Source organism: Cervus elaphus, chromosome 20 (assembly GCF_910594005.1).
Source record: "Cervus elaphus chromosome 20, mCerEla1.1, whole genome shotgun sequence".
Lineage (NCBI taxonomy): Eukaryota > Metazoa > Chordata > Mammalia > Artiodactyla > Cervidae > Cervus > Cervus elaphus.
The window spans coordinates 76,648,614-76,671,596 of NC_057834.1; the positions used below are offsets into that span (position 1 = coordinate 76,648,614).

Here is a 22,983-nt window from a genome sequence, read left to right on the forward strand (position 1 = left end):
AGATTCATTCTAAAAGCTTACATATTTAGCAAACCTTTGAGGTACATATTGAGTAAATAATATTTTTATTGCCAACTTAGAGTTAAGTGAATTGAAAATCTGCATTGATTTTAATATCATAAATTGGAAAAGTACAAACAAATACTAGAGATTAGCTAAATCCACTTAGAGATAAATAAACTGCAGCTAAGAAAAACTAACAGAATTCCCAAAGTCCTTTCAGACTCTGAGTGGACTAATGTCAAAAGATGAAATACTGGCAATGTTGAAATAGAAAATTATGTTTACTTCATACATTTTGTAAAGTTTTTTTTAAAAAGAAAGCACTTATCATCTAATTTCACCATGATACTATATTGGACAAGTACATTTTAGCTTTAACATTAGGAAAGATGGTATATAATCACAACTTAAAGGTAAACTTTCCTAAGAAAATGTGATGACTAGCATTACATCAAATATAAAAGAAAAAGGGATTTTTATACCTCAATATTAAATTCAGGAGACCACACAAGATGATAGAGTAGAAAGACACTCATCTGAGCTCACCTCCTCTGATAGGTATACCAAAGTCATAATCATTTGCAGAACAACCATGGATGAAAAAAACTGGAACCTTCTGGAAAAGATCTACCACTAAAGATCTAAAGAACCATAAGACAGATGAAGGGGTGGAGTCATGTGTCCAGACTTGTGGACACAGCAGCAGGAGGAGAGGGTGGGAGAAACTAAGAAAGTAGCATTGCCATATATACATTATCATGAGTAAAATAGCTAGTTGGAAGCTGCTTTATAACACAGTGAGTTCAGCCTCTGTGCTCTGTGACCCTAGAGGGACAGGATGGGGGGAGGCTCAAGAGGGAGTATATATATATATTTAAAATGACTGATTCACATTGTTTATGGCAGAAGCCAACACAACATTGTAAAGCAATTATCCTCCAATTAAAAAATAAATTAAAAAAGAAAGCTAGCTAATGAACCAAAGACCACGCTGTTCTAGCAAAACAGCTCCTACCTATAACTATTCAGAAGACAACAAAAATAGTAAAAGGTCAATTTAATTATAACTGTCATTCAGTTGCTCAGTATAATGAAATGAAATTTTAAAATGCACTAAAAATGTTTCTTCTGTAGGGCTCAACATTATTAAGAATGCCAGAAATTAGTGTGCACAATGAAATTCAAATATGATAAGAAGAAATAAGAAGGAAGTACTCTAAGAAGTGCAAAAAAAAAAAAAAAAAAAAAAGAAGGTGATATAAAGTTCTGTAGAAAATGTTACTTAGACTTTATTTGCTAATTTTAATTTTTTTTTAATTTTAATTTTTTATTTTCTTTAAAGCAGAACTCTAAATTATATAAGCTTCAGGATATCAAAATACAGATATACCTTAATATAAGAAAGAAAAAAAATCAGGAAGAATGTACATCAAAATCGTAGTGATTATCTTTAGGTAATCTATAATATCAAGGTTTCATATATGCAAGAACATACTGCACGTATTTTTATTGTTATGAATAGAGTAGGTATGTTAACTAACAGAAAACAGACAGGAAATGCGTAAGCAAAAATTACCAAAATTAACCATTCAGGCAAACAAAACCCCAAACCTCTTTCCTGGCAAAGCACCCCTGAGAAACGGTCTGTTGAACTATTTCACCCCACAGTTACTTTGTCACATTCACGGCTGCTGCTCTGTATTGCGAGGCCAAAGAAACCCAAGCCAACCGTAAAAAACGGGCCAGGTCTGTTTTGGGGATACCTGGGTTTCCAGTGCCAGGTGTAGAGGAGCCAAGCCGACTTGTCACCAGCCTCATCCCTTAATCCCTTCCCCAATTTTTAAAAAAATGAAAAAACAAAACCACCAACGTTAAAAACTCCGACAGTTAAACCACAAAATGAGCTCTTCTTTCGGTTCGCCTCTTCTCCAAGCAGGAGGGCTATAACATCCCTTCTTGATTTTCAGCTACTGAACAGTCGATTTCCGAAGCCAGACGCGGGGAGAGCGCGAGGGGCGAACAAAGGCAGCTGAGAACTGAGAACCTGTCCCCCAGCTACAGCTCCCCCGCGCAATACACAAATTCGCTTCTCGGTGTGGTCATCCAGGCACGTTTCCGTTAGCGAACAACAAAAATTTCCCAGCACAGACCGCACTGGCGTACCCTCCCTTCCCCTGCAAGCTGAAAGGTAGCTGGCGGCCGCGCGGCGTTGCTGTGCGTGGTGGTTGCGGTTGCGAGACCAAAGCAAGATGCGCTGCTCCTCCTCCAGCATCCCCCTGGGGGCTGCACAAAAAGCCCTACAAAGGAAGAGGAATGAATCCTACCTCAACTGCGGAAAGGAGGCTGATATCCTTTCTCTGACTGAAGACCAAAATTCAGCCCCTTTGCTGAGGTGCGGGGTGGCGTCGCTTCCTCCCATCTCCTCCTCCCTCCTTCGAGCATTTTATAACTGCCCCCTACCAGGCGTTGGAGAAACCCGAGAAAAAAAGACGAGAGGACCCCTACCTTCAGACTGTTTACATCCCAGTAGGTTATTTCTTGCTTATTTTTGTAATAACTATATTTAATTTCATAAATTCTACAAAGCTCTAATATATGAAATAATTCAATCACATTTACGCTCACCAACTGTTAAAAATAGCTATAAAGTTTACTCATTTAGCGTGCACTTTTTAAAAACATGGCTCATGCACAAGTTACATCAGAATCAGCTGTGGTAACTTGCTGTAAATAGGGATTTGGGATATTTTTAATCATCACGGAGACTTTACAGATAATAACTTTTGGAAACTGTTAATCATCTACACAATCTAATCTTCTAATTTACCTGTTTAATTGAAGTTTAAAGCTTATTTGCTTGGATATCTCCTTTACAGTAAAAGCGAAAAACAAAAGCAAGCAAACAAAACACCTGAAATACCTAGCTGTGTAAACTCATCTACTCTTCCCCAGAGCTTTTTGAAATATTAACTCTAAGAACTCTTTAAATTCTCCTGCTTGTAAGACACCAAAAACCAAAAACAAAAAACCCTGCTTTACTCCATACTGCTCCCCAACAGATAAAATGAAATAAGATATTTCATACAGAGGAGAAGTGTTAAGCCAATCTATAATTTTTTTCTGACAAAATAATCTATCAATCATATTTCTAGGCATTTTACAGTTTACAGGACTTATGGACATATGAACTCATGGCTTCACTTGCTCACTGAAGAAGTAGTATACTAATCCTGGCTAAATAAAAATTATTTATTAAGCTATTTGTTATCAACCTGTACAGTAACAAATCCAGGAGGAATGATTGTTTTACCTACCTATTGTTAAGAACATGGAGGCTCACAGAGGTAAGATCTTTTTTCATGCTTTCATAGGCAATAATTATTGAGCAGAGTTCCCTGTGCCATGCAAGGCTTTCCAACTCTTACACAAGAGAGAAATAAAACTTTTGGCTTCCCAAGTCTGGCTAACAATGTTTGTATCGTGCATGGGTGGGCCAAGCAGATCAGGGTAGCTAGGGACCTGGCACAGAGCAAGTGTCAGGAGAAACCTGTTCATAGGAGCAGACTCTTGGGGGTTCAAGGCATCTACGTAATTCCAAGACCTAATGTACACAAATTCCCATATTCCCCCGAAGGCAGAACTGAGAAAATCTGGACTGCCTTACCTGGGAGAATTGGGCGGCTAGCTCAGGTATCCTCCAAAAAGAGACACTCAGCAGCCTTGCTTTCCGGAGAATCCCAAGACCCCTCAGGCAGCCCTTCCAAATGGAGATCGACTATCACCAATTTAAAGCTGCTCAGAATGATTTTTATTGGTTGTATTCCCTCCACTCCTGAGGCCATGCAAGTTGTTGGGGACAGGCCTGAGCCCCACAGTTCTGGAGAGCACCAGGAAATATTCTCATGTGATTAGGTAATGCCACCCTGGTCAGCCTACAGTTTCTTAAAAGTTAAGTTGTGTTCTATAAAGTAGCCTAAGCATAGGATGAAAACAGTCTATTTCCAGGGACAGTGCAGTGTATATATATTAGAGGAGAGATATCTTCAGGAACTTTTTAATTCTGCTTACCAGAGACACAATCACCGAAAACTTTTTTTGGTCTTTTTTTTTTTTTTTGCCTATAGAACTTCTTTTTCTTTAATTTATTTAGTTTTAATTGGAGGATAATTGATTTACAGTGTTGTGTTGGTTTCTGCTGTATATCAACATGAATCAGACTAAATAACGTCTGACCAAAAAAGTCTTAGTTCATATTGATAAAGTGCCAGAAAACAATCTGAATTGTAATTGTCAAGAGCAAGGGAACTTGTCCATTTCCATATCTTCACACCTTCAAGTCATCATTCAAAGTACTTGTGAAAGGTTCCACCCTATGTTCAGAGTGCTTGGAGCCATTACTGGGCAAGTTATTTTTCTACATGTAAATTTTCATTCATAGCAATACAAGTTATTTGAGGAAGCTCTGCTTTCAGCCACAATCCACCTTTTTATTGCTCACTATTGGTTGTTGGGTCACTATTAATCATACTACAGTTGTACTAGGGTATCTCGAGTTCATGGTTGCCAAACTCATCATTTTATGGATAATGAGATTGGCCCCAGGGAATTAAGAGAATTTCCATAGGTAACCTTGAAAATTAGTCAGAAGTGGCTGGCTCTAAAACAAGTTTCTAGATACCTTGCCCATTCCAAATTCCAGCCACTCTAAAGCCATCAGGCTATTTTGTCCAAGAGAATCACAGCTGGAGCATCCCTTCTGTTAATAACAACTTCTTTATATTGTATTTTTCTACATTTCCCTGGCAAGATACTATAGAAAAAAGGATGATTTATTGTTGCAGAATGAAAAGGTATCTGTCAGTTATTGCCAGGTTGAGCTGAAACTGCTTTTAGAGCCCACAGTGGAGACTATTTCAACAAATTTCTCTGTTCCTGGAGGACACAATCTTTACTCAGAGGCAAAGAAAAGGTTGAACTTGACTATAAATTAGTGCCTAAGGAAGGAGTTAAGATAAGGAATCTTTGAAACTCTGTGGACTTTAGCCTGCCAGGCTCCTCAATTCATGGGATTTCCCAGGCGAGAGTGGAGTGGGTTGCCATTCCCTTCTCCAGAGGATCTTCCCGACCCAGGGATCAAACCCAGGTCCCCTGCATTGTAGGCAAATTCTTTACCATCTGAGCCCCCTGGGAAGCCCAAGGAGAGATCAGAGATGGGTAAATGAAAGAAGTCAAATGGTCTTTTTTCCTCTTTCTGAAGGCCTAAGACCAAACAGTACCAGCTGTAGGGGGGAAGTGGAACATGGTGATAGCTTGACTTTTTATCTTTTTATAACCACAATTAGGTATTCTTGAAGAGACCACAAATATTTCTAAAAATAGTTTAGCATAATGAATCCAAGTAAATGAGATTTCTTTCTTGTACTGACTTTTTCTAAAAATGGGATACAATATTTAAGACACACTTTTGATTGCACAGTGGTTATTATCTGAAATGCAAACAAATATAATAGTTGATTGAGTCTAGTTTAATAAGAGTTATCATACTAGAATACACAGATGATGATGATGGACAAGGAATAGTATAAGAAGAAAGGTTCCTAACAGCTGATACATATTGAGTATGCATTTTTTGTACCAGGCATATTCTAAAGTGCTTTTGCTGGATTACCAGGTAAAGACTCAAGAATAATATGAATTAGATTCTACTGCTACCCACAATATACAATTGAGAAATGTGATGCACAAAGAAGTTAAGTTATTCAAAGTCACACATCCAGCATGGGGTGTAGCTAAGGACCAACTCAAAGTACTCAAAGCCATTCCAAATCGGGAAGGGAGCTTAAGAAAAATTGGGGTAAGAAGAGATACAAGATACTAGAAGTAGTATCACTCAGTGTGCTGAATGGTTGAGAAAGGGTGGATGAGCATCAAGGCACAAGAAAAAATATGGACAAATATGTGAAAAAAACAGAGATTGTGTTCTTGTATCTTATAACTCTATGGGAGGTGGGAGGCATCACTTAAGGGATAAGGATGGAAAGCTAGAGAAAAAACTGTGATGGAGGGTTTGTTCAGTTCAGTTCACTTGCTCAGTCATGTCTTACTCTGTGACCCCATGAACCACAGCACACCAGACCTCTGTCTATCACCAACACCCGGAGTTTACCCAAACTCATGTTCATTGAGTTGGTGATGCCATCTAACCATCTCATCCTCTATCGTCCCCTTCTCCTCCTGCCCTCAATCATTCCCAGCATCAGGGTCTTTCCCAATGAGTCAGCTCTTTGCATCAGGTGGCCAAAGTATTGGAGTTTCAGCTTCAGCACCAGTCCTTCCAATGAACACCCAGGACTGATCTCCTTTAGGATGGATTGGTTGGATCTCCTTGCAGTCCAAGGGACTCTCAAGAGTCTTCTCCCACACCACAGTTCCAAAGCATCAATTCTTCTGTGCTCAGCTTTCTTTATAGTCCAACTCTCACATCCATACATGACTACTGGAAAAACTATATCCTTGACTAGATGGACCTTTGTTGGCAAAGTAATGTCTCTTCTTTTTAATATACTGTCTAGGTTGGTCATAATTTCCCTTCCAAGGAGTAAGCGTCTTTTAATTTCATGGCTGCAATCACCGTCTGCAGTGATTTTGGAGCCCAGAAAAATAAAGTCAGCTACTGTTTCCACTGTTTCCCCATCTATTTGCCATGAAGTGATGGGACCAGATGCCACGATCTTAGTTTTCTGAATGTTGAGCTTTAAGCCAACTTTTCCACTCTCCTCTTTCACTTTCACCACGAGGCTCTTTAGTTCTTCACTTTCTGCCATAACGTAGTGTCATTTGCATATATGAGGTTATTGATATTTCTCCCGGCTATCTTGATTCCAGCTTGTGCTTCAGGCAGCCCAGAGTTTCTCATGATGTACACGTCATATAAGTTAAAAAAGCAGGGTGACAATATACAGCCTTGGCGTACTCCTTTTCCTATTTGGAACCAGTCTGTTGTTGCATGTCCAGTTCTAACTGTTGCTTCCTGACCTGCATACAGGTTTCTCAAGAGGCAGGTCAGGTGTTCTGGTATTCCCATCTCTTTCAGAATTTTCCACAGTTTGTGGTGATCCACACAGCCAAAGGCTTTGGAATAGTCAATAAAGCAGAAATAGATGTTTTTCTGGAACTCTCTTGCTTTTTTGATGATCCAGCGGATGTTGGCAATTTGATCTCTGGTTCTTCTGCCTTTTCTAAAACCAGCTTGAACATCTAGAAGTTCATGGTTCGTGTATTATTGAAGCCTGGCTTGGAGAATTTTGAGCATTACTTCACTAGCGTGTGAGATGAGTGCAATTGTGCGGTAGTTTGAACATTCGTTGACATTTCCTTTCGTTGGGATTGGAATGAAAACTGACCTTTTCTAGTCCTGTGGCCACTGCTCAGTTTTCCAAATTTGCTGACATATTGAGTGCAGCACTTTCACAGCATCATCTTTTAGGATTTGAAATAGCTCAGCTGGAATTCCATCACCTCGACTAGCTTTATTTGCAGTAATGCTTCCTAAGGCCCACTTGACTTTGCATTCCAGGATGTCTGGCGCTAGATGAGTGATCACACCATCATGATTATCTGGGTTGTGAAGATCTTTTTGGTACAGTTCTTCTATGTATTCTTGCCACCTCTTCTTAATATCTTCTGCTTCTGTCAGGTCCATACCATTTTGGTCCTTTATCGAACCCTTCTTTGCATGAAATCTTCCCTTGGTATCTCTAATTTTCTTGAAGAGATCTCTAGTCTTTCCCATTCTCTTGTTTCCTCTGTTTCTTTGCTGAGGAAGGCTTTCTTATCTCTCCTTGCTATTCTTTGGAACCCTGCATTCAAATGGATATATCTTTTCTTTTCTCCTTTGTTTTTTGCTTCTCTTCTTTTCACAGGTATCTGTAAGGCCTCCTCAGACAGCCATTTTGCTTTTTTGCATTTCTTTTTCTGAATATTAGGTACTTGAATCAAGGCAAATTGGAAGTGGTCAAACAGGAGATGGCAAGAGTGAACATTGACATTTTAGGAATCAGTGAACTAAAATGGACTGGAATGGGTGAATTTAACTCAGATGACCATTATATCTACTACTGTGGGCAGGAATCCCTTAAAAGAGATGGAGTAGCCATCATAGTCAACAAAAGAATCCAAAATGCAGTACTTGGATGCAATCTCAAAAATGACAGAATGATCTCTGTTCATCTCCAAGACAAACCATTCAATATCACTGTAATCCAAGTCAATGCCCTGACCAGTAATGCTGAAGAAGCTGAAGTTGAATGGTTCTGTGAAGACCTATAAGACCTTCTAGAACTAACACCCAAAAAAGCTGTCCTTTTCATTTTAGGGGGCTGGAATGCAGAAGTAGGAAGTCAAGAAACACCTGGAGTAACAGGCAGATTTGTCCTTGGAGTACAGAATGAATCAGGGAAATGGCTAATAAAGTTCTGCTAAGAGAACACACTGGTCATAGCAAACACCCTCTTCCAACAACACAAGAAAGACTCTATACATGGACATCACCAGATGGTCAACACCGAAATCAGATTGATTACATTCTTTGCAGTCAAAGATGGAGAAGCTCTACACAGTCAGAAAAAACAAGACCAGGAGCTGACTGTGGCTCAGATCATGAACTCCTTATTGCCAAATTCAGATTTAAATTGAAGAGAGTGGGGGAAACCTCTAAACCATTCAGGTATGACCTAAATCAAATCCCTTATGATTATAAAGTGGAAATGAGAAATAGATTTTGAGGACTAGATCTGATAGACAAAGTGCCTGATTAACTATGGACAGAGGTTCGTGACATTGTACAGGAGTCAGGGATCAAGAGCATCCCCAAGAAAAAAAAATGCAAAAAAGCAAAATGGCTGTCTGAGGAAGCCTTAGAAATAGCTGTGAAAAGAAGAGAAGTAAAAAGCAAAGGAGGGTTTGTATGTCCCACCAAAGAGCTTGGAATGTATATTATGGTCAGGGACATAGAGACACAAATGTGGACCAAGTCCTTGCTGGGCCACCTGCAGAACCACAGGGACCCACCAGCCAAGTGCTTAAATACAAGCCCCATGATGTTCTGCCAGGGCTGTTCCAGAAGGGATTCTGTTTTCAGGACAAAGCTTTCCTCCAGTGCTTCTCCAGACCTACAACACTTGGGCTGGTGTATCATTATCTGCACCTTCATCTACACACATCTTGTCTTCACAGATGAGCACTAGCACCTCAAACCATCCAAAGAAGCCCAGAGAGACAGCATAGCCTGGAAATTCAGTCAAAACCAACTGTATTTCACTCTAGTTCCATGATCTGATTTCTCAGGATACAAGGCTTTCTTATCAATATAAGCAGTTGCAGTTTCTCTGAAGATTCTTGTACTGGAGACCAATTCTGCTTCTATTATGAAAATCCAGACACCAATCATTTATTTTACACATCTTTGAGTGCCCTTCTGTGCCAGGACCCAAAATGTATTTAGTTGTCATGTCTCCTTAGTTAGTGTCAATCTGTTAACAGTTCCTTGGTGCTACAGACAGAATATTTTTCCCCCTCCAAAATTCATATGTTAAAATCTAATCCCTAAAGTATTTGGAGGTGAGACTTTTGGGAGCTGACTAAGTCATGAGGGCATATGCTTAATGAGTGGGATTAGTGCTCTTATAAAAGAGGACCCAGAGAGCTCCCCCACAACTTCCTCAGGTCAGGACATGATGAGAAGTCACCGTTTATGAACCAGGAAGCAACTCACTATACACCCATTTTCTGGCAACTTGATCTTGGATTTCCCAGACTCCAGAATTGCATGGAGCAAATGTTTGTTGTTTGTGAGTGATGAGGAAGAAGAAGAAACAAAGCAAGATCTTTGGGTGCTGTTTTGCAGAAAATTTTCATTTTCATCTGACATTCAAAGGATTTGTTAAAATAAGCCACTTGTTATGTACTAATAAATAATACCAATATTTATTAGAGAATTATCTGGCTTACTTTCAAAATGTGTGTGTGCTAAGTCCCTTCAGTCGTGTCCGACTCTGGGACCCCATGGACTGTAGCTGCCAGGCTCTTCTGTCCATGGGATTCTTCAGGCAGGAATACTGGAGTTGGTTGCCATGCCCTCCTCCAGGGGATCTTCCCAACCCAGGCATTGAACCTGCGTCTCCTGCAGCTCCTGCATTGCTGGTAGATTCCTTACTGCTTGAGCCACTAGAGAACCTTTCAATATACTAACATTAAAAGAAAAGAGAAATAGAAACAGTAGAGGATATGTCACCAAATTGGGTTTCGACTAACACTTAGACTTAAATAGTGCTGGCAAGTCCATGACACAGCACATTTGGAGTCCCGATTGGGAAAATGTCCCAGGCAATGTGTCTTCTTCATGGGTGAGATGTCAAAAATTGCAATTTGGGATTCCTGCTTATAATCACAGGAGGCAAACTGATATCATCAATCTGTCAGCAAATTGCAGTTCTGATTTCTTGTTAATGCTGTTTGTTTTGTGTAAAAACTTGTAATGTTGTTAAGTCTTGGGCTTCATTGGCCAGACCCCTCCAGAGGCTCAACAATCTCAAGATTTGTCCTCTATCTTATATGGGGCCTCAAGGCTTGTACTCTCAGCAGGCAGTCAGGGTACTCACAATCAGGGCAGTGTCTAGGCAGGTTAGAAGCAGGGTCAAGGCCTGTTCTGTTTTCTCTCTGAAGCCTGAACAAGGCTATCTATTTAATTTTCCTAACAGATACAAAGTTTACAAGGTCAGATTTGGCATTTTAATTTCCCTAGCAAGAGTTTAGATCTTTCATGTGCATGCATTCTCAGTCACTTCAGCCCTGTCCAACTCTTCATTACCCTATAGACTGTAGCCCACCAGGCTCCTCTGTCCATGGGATTCTCCAGACAAGGATACTGGAGTGGGTAGCCATTCCCTTCTTCAAGGGATCTTCCCGACCCAGTCAAATCTACATCTTCTACATCTCCTGCATTGCAGGTGGATTTTTTTTTTAACTGCTGCACCACTAGGAAGCCCTCTAGATCTTTCTTACCTGAAATATTTTTGTTCCTTGTTTCTTCAGGTGACAGAGGTCTCCCAGTGTTCCCTGCAGTCACAGAAAACAATAGAGGAATCCATCCTGCAGATAGACAAAGCTCTCACCAATGGAGAGAAGGCCCTAGCAGGTATAGGGGCAGGGCTCAGGTCACAGCAAATGAGTAGGTTTTGGCAGTGACTTCTGACATATTTGAGTGGGGTATCTTCCTATAATGAGGAACATCATCTCTTTCTGTGGAACACATTCTGCCTTATCTGAAAAAAAACAAGTGAGGTTATAGTTGGATGTCCAGCCAGACAGGCCTTGCCTTGCCCATCACATTCTGATACATGCTTTTGATGGTGTGTACACTGAGTGGATTCAGAAATTTTGCAACTATTCTTAACTTTATTTCTCTGGTCTCAGGACAGCAAAGCATAGGTCTAACTGTAGCTTTCTTCATAAAAACTTCATGGGTAGTAGACTGGGCTAAGGAAACAGTTAAGAAGGAATGGGAGCTACTAGGTCAGAAACTATGAAAGAAGCAGCAACAGATGATGGCTCAAGAGTGAACCTTTGGTAGATGAACCTAGATCCTCTTGTACAGACTGAAGTAAGTCAGAAAGTAAAACAAAAGTTCTATATTAATGCATGTATCTGGAATCTAGAAAAATGGTACTGATGAACCCATTTGCAGGGTAGCAATAGAGACACCAACATGGAGAATAGACTTGTGGACACGGTAAGGGAAGGAGTGCGTACTAAGTTGCTTCAGTCGTGTCCGACTCTGTGCAGCCCTAAGAACTGCAGCCTGCCAGGCTTCTCTGTCCATGGGATTCTCCAGGCAAGAATACTCCAGTCGAGAGTCTTCTCAAGAATACTCCAGATCTCCTCCAGGGGATCTTCCTGTCCCAGGGATCAAACCCGTGTATCCTTCGTCTACCTGCATTGGCAGGTGGGTTCTTTACTACCAGTGCCACCTGGGAAGGCAGGGTGGGACAAATTAAGACAATATCACTGAAACATACACAATACCATATGTATACACAATACCCATAAAATAAATAGGCAGTGGGAATTTGCTGTATGACATAGGGAGCTCAAACCCAGTGCTCTGTGACGACCTAAAGGGGCGGGATAAAGTGAGAGGAAGGTTCAGGAGGGAGGGGATGTATGTATACCTATGGCTGATTCATGTTGCTGTATGGCAGAAACCAACACAACATTGTAAAACAATTATCTTCCATTTAAGAAGAAATACATTCTAAAAAATAAAAATTGAAACTTTAAGGAAAATAGACCCTGACTCAAGGCTGAGAGAATGGGAAGGAATGCCGAAGCACCAACTGAAGCTAAGTCTAGATCAGACCTGGGCAATGCCTGATGAATAATGCCAAGGCATTTCATGAAGTACTGACCCCAAATTATAAGTGAAGTCATGGTCTCAGAGAAAAACACAAGAGGCTTATGATTCACCAACTGCCTCAAATCCATCTGGGTTCTGCTGAAGCCCTTAAATCTATAAGAGTCCACCATTTTCTGTTATGTTAGGCTTTAGAGTGTACATGTAACATCTCCCAGGGAGCTGGGCTTCTATGTATGTTGATTATAGGATGGCCTCATTGTGTCCTAAATGAATAGAGCCTTAGCCTACACTTCCTAATTTTCTTGGTACAACTATCAGAGAGACCCGAAATAGATACATCTAGACTTACAAGTATCAGGCTTGGTCAATATGGAATACAGGATGTGGACATTTCTAAAACCTGTTGCATTTACAAACACTGAGGAAAATACTTTCTTTAATTTAACCTGGGCTTCCCTGGTGACTCAGATGGTAAAGAATCTGCCTGCAAAGCAGGAGACCCACACGGGTTTGATCCTGAGGTCAAGAAGAGTCCCTGGAGAAGGGAATGTCTACCCACTCCTGTATTCTTGCCTAGAGAATTCCATGAACAGAGGAGCCTGGCAGGCTACAGCAGTCCATCATGTCACGAAGAGTGACTAACACACTTCACTTTCTTAGCCAGTGTTCTATACAGGGTTAACAGTTCCCATTATTTGTTAGATGCTACCTCAGCGGAACTGAGAATTAGGACCACTTTCCCTCCACACCAAAACCAATGCATCACCCATGGAGAGGGCACATCAGTTGACTCTTAATACGATCTTTTCCAGATTGGATCTTGGGAAGATGGATAAGGTGTTTTTTTTTTTTTTTTTTTTTTTAACCTCAACCCATTTACAAATCACTGAATTTTTCTCTAGGGAGGTCAGTGAGTCTGTGAAGGGCCCCCTGACAGGAAGCATGACCAGGAGTCTCAAGCGTTACCCAGCAGTAACATCAGTGATGTGAGACAAGGCTATTCTTACCTCTTGTTAGGGTAGATGTGTGTAAGGGATCACTATGGGCAGAACCAGCTTGGAGAAGGGGACCAGGGAACTGGCTGGAGCCTCTCAGAAAGTGGCGTGCAAACCAACCCTGACTTTGTAAACTTATAAATATGTAACTCTAACATGTCAATACCTGGTCTTACTTAAGGCTTCTTTTCTCCCTAAGTAGCTATCCTATAAGTTAAAAGCCTTTGTTACCAAGTTTTCCCTTTAAATCTCATGTTCCAGGGACACTGAAACTAAATAAAGGGTGTATGTTTTGGTAATACAACTTCCATCCCAACTTGCAAGCAACATGGCATTTATTATGCTGACTCAACGTGAAAGTTTTATTGCCTTACATTTGTGTAAATCTGAATTCTGACTTTCTTATCCTGGGGGCTTCCATGCCCAGAAATATCCAATGTGTTTTTATTTTAGGTGTTTGTTTCCTGAATTTTTTCCATGTAAAATCTTTCTTGATTCATCTGTGATTTTAAGAATCTTTTTTTGACAGTATTACCAAAAGTGAATCTAACATCTTAGTAGTTTTTTTTTTAACAGTATTGTCTGAGTCAACTTTACACAAAGATATTGCTGAAAATGGAATTACCATATTTAATGTCTTGTCATCCACTCAGAATATTCTGGGCAAAGTGGCTGATGAACCAACGTGCACAAAGATTCCATGACACAGTTCCTATCTGTATCCATCCAGAGGCCAGCAGATGTCAGGTAATGGATCATGTAGTTTTAGTTCACTAATTCAGTACAGGGGAGTGCCTTACATTTGTATGTTTTTAGCTTCTCCAGAATTATTACACTAACATTCAATGATTATTAGAAGCACCCTAGAGAAGAAAAACTGGAAGCTGAGAGAAACTGCTTGATGATTTGACAGATATGAAAAATCTATTTGTTATGGTTGCTTTGCACACTTAAATAAATATGCACTTTTGAATTTTTTTCTTATTTTTAAAAATTTAAAAATTAAAGCATAGTTGAGTTACAATGTGTTAATTTCTGCTGTACAGCAAATGATTGAGTTTCAATTTTTATTTATGCATCATTCAAAGTGAATTCCCCAAAGATATAAACTCTGGTTCCCCCAAATCTGCATTCATTCCAGTGAAAAAAATGAGCCTCCAAATGATAGTGATTATTTTGAAAGATAAAATCATATGTTTTACAAGTATACACATTGAGACCTTTTAGTGGGGCACCTTTGGACAAGAGAGCTCCTCTGGCATGGGCTCCAGGACGGCCTGAATGACTGTCTAAAGTTACCCCACCTTAGGCAGAGGGCTGGAAGCAGTGTGAGAACATGTGAATGCTGCATAGCACTGTCTTTGAATAAAGGGGTAACTATGCTTTTTGCTCTCTGTATCTTGAGGTCATGAAATGTCCCACTCAGTGAGATGAAAAAATACAAAGGAGAGCCTCCCTCAGACTTGGGACTCTTGTCAGACCTGGGAGATCCTCAGACACCCTTGCTATTTTTTTCTCTCTTCCTGTCAACCTATAAACAAGAAATGTCTTCTTCTACCAGTTAATTAAGTTAAACCTTGGTATATATCTTTCTCTAGACATGATGCAGGTCTTTCCCTTCTTTGTGGGGCATCAGGTAAAAATATGTAGATTTATAGAGGTTGCATTAATTCTGTAGTGTTACAGAGTTTAGCTTATAAAGATGTGTGGTGAATAGGGAACAGAGCATGTTTCCTGAGAAGGTATTTAATATGTATAAAGTTTTGATTGCCTGTCTTTGCTGAAATGGAAGCAACTTCTTTCCCTGTTGGGCCCTTAATTTCTTACTGGTTTAATTCCTTTAGCCCTGGGGTCACCTGGATAACCATCTGTGACTTAATGTCATGTACTTCTCTTCCCTTACAGGTTTCTATCTGGGATCCACAGTGTGATCTGAATCCAAGGTCATCTAAATGTTATGTACTCCATTCCTACAAATAGTGTTTCTTATGGACACAGAGGATTTGGACAGTGAGGATCATGGAAAAAAATCTTATTTTCCCTGGCCTTTTAATTTGCCCTCCTAATTCAACCTTTGTGACGTCTTCCTGCAAATTGTAACCCCAAATGCTGGACGTGCATGTGCTCAGTCACTCAGTTGTGTCCGACTCTTTACGACCCCATGGGGGATAGCCCACCAGGTTCCTCTGTCTATGGGACTTCCCAGGCAAGAATACTGGAGTGGAATGCAATTCCCTTCTCCAGGGGAACTTCCCAACCCAGGGTTGAACCCCCATCTCTTGCATCTCCTGCACTGGTGGGGAGGATTCTTTACCACTAGCACCAACTGGGAAGCCTACATTATCCATCCAATGTTAATGTTGGATGATAAAGTTAAATTCTCTTACCTTAAACATGTTTTCTTGATCAGTAGAAACATCTGTACTTTAAGGCAAGATTTTCATCTGATTTTTAACACTGGGAAGAATAACACAATTTAATAAATGCTTTACTGAATGGTGGAATGCAGGGCTCTGTATTAAGTCTTACAGACACTGCAGTGAAGAAAGGACCAGAGGCTAGTTTGGGAGATGACAGTACAGAGCGTGATCAGTATAGGATGCCATTGGTGCAGCCTGTTGTACACGTAGAGAAAGTTTCAGTATGAGACAACCTCTAAACTGTAACATGTGAAGTCAGTAGGAGCCACCAGTTAAAATGTGTGGAGTTATGAGGTTGAATACAGGAGCCTTGAAAATAAGCTTTCAATATATTTAAACTGTAAAGGAATATATTCAAACTGTATCTAGTAAGGCTTTAGCTGCTCCAGAAACATTCATAAAGATTTTGGTGCAAATTTTGGGCTTTGAAGATTGATTCTTTACAGTCTCTTCAAAAGCACGAGTTTAAACAATGAAAAACATAGTAAATGTGATAATTTTCGGTACACTGACTTTATACAGTAGGTGAAATCAGTCATTTTTATGTTAGACTGAGTCTGAATCTACATATCTACATTGAGTATAGTACCATGCCAATAGCCTTCCTTTATTGAAAAAAAAAAGAAGTAATTTAAAAGTTCTGAATTAAAATTATCTTTAATTTTAAAAGTTTTAAAGTATTCAAACTCATGATATTTAAAGTTTTCAATATAAAGTATAAAACTAAGATGGACTCCTAGTGTTGAAATAGACTGTACTTTTCCTACCTGGATTCCTTTTACTTCTTTTTCTGCTCTGATTGCTGTGGCCAAAACCTCCAAAACTATGTTGAATAGTAGTGGTGAGAGTGGGCACCCTTGTCTTGTTCCTGATTTCAGGGGAAAAGCTTTCAATTTTTCACCATTGAGGGTAATGCTTGCTGTGGGTTTGTCATATATAGCTTTTATTATGTTGAGGTATGTTCCTTCTATTCCTGCTTTCTGGAGAGTTTTAATCATAAATGGGTGTTGAATTTTGTCAAAGGCTTTCTCTGCATCTATTGAGATAATCATATAGTTTTTATCTTCAATTTGTTAATGTGGTGTATTACATTGATTGATTTGTAGATATTAAAGAATCCTTGCATTCCTGGGATAAAGCCCACTTGGTCATGGTGTATAATTTTTTTAATATGTTGTTGGATTCTGTTTGCTAGAATTTTGTTAAGGATTTTTGCATCTATGTTCATCAGTGATATTGGCCTGTAGTTTTCTTTTTTTGTGGCATCTTTGTCTGATTTTGGAATTAGGGTGATGGTGGCCTCATAGAATGAGTTTGGAAGTTTACCTTCTTCTGCAATTTTCTGGAAGAGTTTGAGTAAGATAGGTGTTAGCTCTTCTCTAAATTTTTGGTAGAATTCAGCTGTGAAGCCATCAGGTCCTGGGCTTTTGTTTGCTGGAAGATTTCTGATTACAGTTTCGATTTCCTTGCTTGTGATGGCTCTGTTAAGATCTTCTATTTCTTCCTGGTTCAGTTTTGGAAAGTTATACTTTCCTAAGAATTTGTCCATTTCATCCAAGTTGTCCATTTTATTGGCATAGAACTGCTGGTAGTAGTCTCTTATGATCCTTTGTATTTCAGTGTTGTCTGTTGTGATCTCTCCATTTTCATTTCTAATTTTGTTATTTTGTTCTTCTCTCTTTGTTTATTAATAAGTCTTGCTAATGGTTTGTCAATTTTGTTTATTTTTTCAAAAAAACAGCTTTTAGCTTTGTTGATTTTTGCTATGGTCTCTTTAGTTTCTTTTGCATTTATTTATGCCCTAATTTTTAAGATTTGTTTCCTTCTACTAACCCTGGGGTTCTGCATTTCTTCCTTCTCTAATTGCTTTAGGTGTAGAGTTAGGTTATTTATTTGACTTTTTTCTTGTTTCTTGAGGTAAGCCTGTAATGCTATGAACCTTCCCCTTAGAACTGCTTTTACAGTGTCCCATAGGTCTCGCTGTTTGCAGATGACATGATCCTCTACATAGAAAACCCTAAAGACTCTACCAGAAAATTACTAGAGCTAGTCAACGAATATAGTAAAGTTGCAGGATATAAAATTAACACACAGAAATCCCTTGCATTCCTATACACTAACAATGAGAAGACAGAAAGAGAAATTAAGGAAACAATATCATTCACCACTGAAACAAAAAGAACAAAATACTTAGGAGTATATCTACCTAAAGAAACAAAAGGCCTATACATAGAAAACTATAAAACACTGATGAAAGAAATCAAAGAGGACACAAACAGATGGAGAAACATACCATGTTCATGGATTGGAAGAATCAATATTGTCAAAATGGCTATACTACCCAAAGTAATCTATAGATTCAATGCAATCCCTATCAAGCTACCAACGGTATTTTTCACAGGACTAGGACAAATAATTTCACAATTTGTATGGAAATACAAAAAACCTCGAATAGCCAAAGTAATCTTGAGAAAGAAGAATGGAACTGGAGGAATCAACCTGCCTGACTTCAGACTCTACTACAAAGCCACAGTCATCAAGACAGTATGGTACTGGCACAAAGACAGAAATATAGATCAATGGAACAGAATAGAAAGCCCAGAGATAAATCCACGAACCTATGGACACCTTATCTTTGAGAAAGGAGGCAAGGATATACAATGGAAAAAAGACAACCTCTTTAACAAGTGGTGCTGGGAAAACTGGTCAACCACTTGTAAAAGAATGAAACTAAAACACTTTCTAACACCATACACAAAAATAAACTCAAAATGGATTAAAGATCTAAATGTAAGACCAGAAACTATAAAACTCCTAGAGGAGAACATAGGCAAAACACTCTCCGACATAAATCACAGCAGGATCCTCTATGACCCACCTCCCAGAATATTGGAAATAAAAGCAAAAATAAACAAACGGGACCTAGTGAAACTTAAAAGCTTTTGTGCAACAAAGGAAACTATAAGCAAGGTGAAAAGACAGCCCTCAGATTGGGAGAAAATAATAGCAAATGAAGAAACAGACAAAGGATTAATCTCAAAAATATACAAGCAAAAAAAAAAAAAAATATATACAAGCAACTCCTGCAGCTCAATTCCAGAAAAATAAATGACCCAATCAAAAAATGGGCCAAAGAACTAAACAGACATTTCTCCAAAGAAGACATACAGATGGCTAACAAACACATGAAAAGATGTTCAACATCACTCATTATCAGAGAAATGCAAATCAAAACCACAATGAGGTACCATTACATGCCAGTCAGGATGTCTGCTATCGAATAGTCTACAAGCAATAAATGCTGGAGAGGGTGTGGAGAAAAGGGAACCCTCTTACACTGTTGGTGGGAATGCAAACTAGTACAGCCGCTATGGAAAACAGTGTGGAGATTTCTTAAAAAACTGGAATTAGAACTGCCATATGACCCAGCAATCCCACTTCTGGGCATATACACTGAGGAAACCAGATCTGAAAGAGACACGTGCACCCCAATGTTCATCGCAGCACTGTTTATAATAGCCAGGACATGGAAGCAACCTAAATGCCCATCAGCAGATGAATGGATAAGGAAGCTGTGGTACATATATACCATGGAATATTACTCAGCCATTAAAAAGAATTCATTTGAATCAGTTCTAATGAGATGGATGAAACTGGAGCCCATTACACAGAGTGAAGTAAGCCAGAAAGATAAAGAACATTACAGCATACTAACACATATATATGGAATTTAGAAAGATGGTAATGATAACCCTATCTGCAAAACAGAAAAAGAGACACAGATGTACAGAACAGACTTTTGGACTCTGTGGGAGAAGGCGAGGGTGGGATGTTTCGAGAGAACAGCATGTATATTATCTATAGTGAAACAGATCACCAGCCCAGGTGGGATGCATGAGACAAGTGCTCGGGCCTGGTGCACTGGGAAGACCCAGAGGAATCGGGTGGAGAGGGAGGTAGGAGGGGGGATCGGGATGGGGAATACATGTAACTCCATGGCTGATTCATGTCAATGTATGACAAAACCCACTGCAATATTGTAAAGTGATTAGCCTCCAACTAATAAAAATAAATGAAAAAAAAAAAAGAAAGAAAGAAAGAAAGAAATAGACTGTACTTTAACTTTAGTTCAGTTCAGTTTAGTCGCTTAGTCGTCTGTCTGACTCTTTACAACCCCATGAACCGCAGCATGCCAGGCCCCCCTGTCCATTACCAACTCCTGGAGTTTACTCAAACTCATGCCCATCTCATCCTCTGTCGTCCCCTTCTCCTCCTGCCCCCAATCCCTCCCAGCATCAGGGTCTTTTCCAATGAGTCAGCTCTTTGCATGAGGTGGCCAAAGTATTGGAGTTTCAGCCTCAGCATCAGTCCTTCCAATGAACACCCAGGACTGATCTCCTTTAGGATGGACTGGTTGGATCTCCTTGCAGTCCAGGGGACTCTCAAGAGTCTTCTCCAACACCACAGTTCAAAAGCATCAATTTTTCGGTGCTCAGCTTTCTTCACAGTCCAAATCTCACATCCATACATGACCACTGGAAAAACCATAGCCTTGACCTGACGGACCTTTCTTGGCAAAGTAATGTCTCTGCTTTTTAATATGCTATCTAGGTTGGTCATAACTTTCCTTCCAAAGAGTAAGCGTCTTTTAATTTCATGGCTGCAATCACCATCTACAGTGGTTTTGGAGCCCCCCCCCGCCCAAAAAATAAAGTCAGCTACTGTTTCCACTGTCTCCCCATCTATTTCCCATGAAGTGATGGGACCAGATGCCATGATCGTAGTTTTCTGAATGTTAAGCTTTAAGCCAACTTTTTCACTCTCCTCTTTCACTTTCATCAAGAGGCTTTTTAGGTCCTCTTCTCTCCTGCCATAAGGGTGGTGTCATCTGCATATCTGAGGTTATTGATATTTCTCCCAGCAATCTTGATTCCAGCTTGTGCTTCTTCCAGCCCAGGGTTTCTCATGATGTACTCTGCATATAAGTTAAATAAGCAGGGTGACAATATGCAGCCTTGACATACTCCTTTTCCTATTTGGAACCAGTCTGTTGTTCCATGTCCAGTTCTAACTGTTGCTTCCTGACCTGCATACAGCTTTCTCAAGAGGCAGGTAAGGTGGTCTGGTATGCCCATGTCTTTAAGAATTTTCCACAGTTTGTTGTGAGCCACACAGTCGAAGGCTTTGGTATAGTCAATAAAGCAGAAATAGATGTTTTTCTGGAACTCTCTTGCTTTTTCGATGATCCAGTGGATGTTGGCAATTTGATCTCTGGTTCCTCTGCCTTTTCTAAAACCAGCTTGAACACCTGGAAGTTCACAGTTCATGGATTGCTGAAGCCTGGCTTGGATAATTTTGAGCATTACTTTACTAGTATGTGAGATGAGTGCAATTGTGCAGTAGTTTGAACATTCTTTGGCATTGCCTCTCATAGGGATTGGAATGAAAACTGACCTTTTCCAGTCCTGTGGCCACTGCTCAGTTTTCCAAATTTATTGGCATATTGAGTGCAGCACTTTCACAGCATCATCTTTCAGGATTTGAAATAGCTCAACTGGAATTCCATCACGTCCACTAGCTTTGTTCGTAGTGATGCTTTCTAAGGCCCACTTGACTTCACATTCCAGGATGTCTGGCTCTAGGTGAGTGATCACACCATTGTGATTATCTGGGTCGTGAAGATCTTTTTTTGTACAATTCTTCTGTGTATTCTTGCCACCTCTTCTTAATATCTTCTGCTTCTGTTAGGTCCATACCATTTCAGTCCTTTATCGAACCCATCTTTGCCTGAAATGTTCCCTTGGTATCTCTAATTTTCTTGAAGAGATCTCTAGTCTTTCCCATTCTGTTGTTTTCTTCTATTTCTAGCATTGATTGCCGAAGAAGGCTTTCTTATCTCTGCTGGCTATTCTTTGGAACTCTGCATTCAAATGGGAATATCTTTCCTTTTCTCCTTTGCTTTTTGCTTCTCTTCTTTTCATAGCTATTTAAAATGCCTCCTCAGACAACCATTTTGCCTTTTTGCATTTCTTTAACTTAAACTTATTTAACTTAACTTAAACTTAGTTATTTGAATCTAGCTGCATTGTTTAAGGCACTAAATCACATCAAATTATTCATGACAATGGAAATAAAATTGCTTGTTAACTTTAGGACCCATAGTGTGATTTGAGTAGTGTCCAATTCTATTTGTTCAACCTTCAGGGTCTTTCATGTCTTGCCTAAATTTCCTTGACTTCCATTCCCAGAGAGGTATCCAATGTTCCAGTCAAATGTAATGACTTTATAATACCTTCATATGATGGTGCTTTTAAGAATTCTGACTTGGCTTGTGTTGGTCCTCCCACTTGCATGATCCTTTTGTCTCCACAATTCCATATTCTACCACTTCTTTCATGTGCAACTTTTTTCTTTTTTTGCCTACTACTGTCATTTCATAATAAAATATATTCTTGTTACATCTTTTTATATTAACTGGATTTACTCCTTTTCCTTTTTCATTATAGCTTTGGTTTCCCTCCTGGCAGAGATATTAAACTTGTTTGCAGTTGCACATTTACTTACTGGTCTGCCCATCTACAAAGTCATCTTTTTGGGTGCAGGGACTGTCATAAGGAACTTTTCTTAAACACAACTAAATATGCTGCCTGGCATTTAGTAGATGCCCAATGAATAGTTCTTGAGTTTAGTTGAATAGCTCTGTGTTTCTAATATTGCCATGATGGATTAAGTTTGCTAAAGATATAATTCTTTGCTTATTAGTTCACACCTACTATATTCTAGTCTTTATATTAGTGAATTAAACAGTGAGTGAATGAATGAAAGAATGACTTCTTAGTCCTTTAATATAGTTTCTAGAGTGACTGTAAGAATGACTCTTAGATCCTTGCATGGGCTGTGCTTCTGAGTAATGACTTTGTCTATAGTAGTATGGGCACCATCAATAACCAAGTGAATGAATTAACCCTGTGTTGTTCAGTTAAGATATGGCAACTGAGACTATTCTTTCTGTGCCTCAGTTGTCATGGTTGAAAAGGGGCCTGGGACAAAAGTTAATGTTTATAATTTTTTTCTGCGATCTGGACAGTGGGATGTAGAATACTTTGGCTTCCTTATCTAAGTTCCCAGCTATGTGACTCAACTAGCAGAGCTA

The 22,983-nt window shown here is 39.5% G+C and overlaps 1 protein-coding gene across 2 annotated transcripts in view; it reads left to right on the top strand.

Annotated features, from left to right (window-relative positions):
• LOC122676925 (guanylate-binding protein 2-like) overlaps positions 1–22,983 on the top strand; it is a 105,070-nt gene that overhangs the window by 47,486 nt on the left and 34,601 nt on the right. Inside the window, exon 1 of one of the 2 annotated variants that reach the window (XM_043876519.1) lies at positions 2,438–2,529. The exons of the other annotated variant lie outside the window; for it this stretch is intronic. The gene's annotated coding sequence lies outside the window, so the exon portion shown is untranslated. Of the gene's footprint in view, positions 1–2,437; positions 2,530–22,983 lie in introns of those variants that run through there. 2 annotated transcript variants of the gene reach the window in all.